Here is a 622-nt window from a genome sequence, read left to right as displayed (position 1 = left end):
CTCGGAGCAGGAGGAGGGGGGGAAGGCGAACCGTCTCGAAGCGTCCGTTGTCGCGCGATAAGCAAAATTCAAGCTCGGCCGTTGCCGCAACGCCAACGTTTCTCAGGCCTGTTGTGCAACGCCGTAATCTCGCCTAATTGCCGCTGCAAGAAGCAATTCGCGATAGACGTTTCAGAGGATTAATTAAGACGTTTCCTAAGACGCCGCTTAATTTCCCCTCCCCTCTATCCATGTGTGTATACATACATATACACACACACACACATATATATATATATATTCACGCGTATATTCGATATACGTTAAACCCTTCGCTCACTTTTCCTTCTCTCGAATATTATAAAATAAAGGATTACGAATACTTTTGAGTTTCTGAAGATAGGAGAGAGAGAGAAAGAGGGGGATATAGCGATCATCGATCGGTTCGAGGCGATAGCGAAAGGGGTTGGTTGTTGTTTGCGAACTAGTCCGGCCGGTTTCCCGATGGGAAACGGACCCCTGTGATTAATAAACATAGAATAGCGGAGCGTCACTCGACGCCGCTCATTAGCATCGAGCATCGATCACGAAAGCGGCCATCACGAAGAAAAAGAGAAGAAGAAGAAGAAGAGAGAAAAAAGAA

The sequence above is a fragment of the Apis dorsata genome, unplaced genomic scaffold (assembly GCF_000469605.1).
Source record: "Apis dorsata unplaced genomic scaffold, Apis dorsata 1.3 scaffold_279, whole genome shotgun sequence".
NCBI lineage: Eukaryota > Metazoa > Arthropoda > Insecta > Hymenoptera > Apidae > Apis > Apis dorsata.
The sequence above is the reverse complement of the archived record's forward strand: the minus strand, read 5'-3'. Positions refer to the sequence as shown.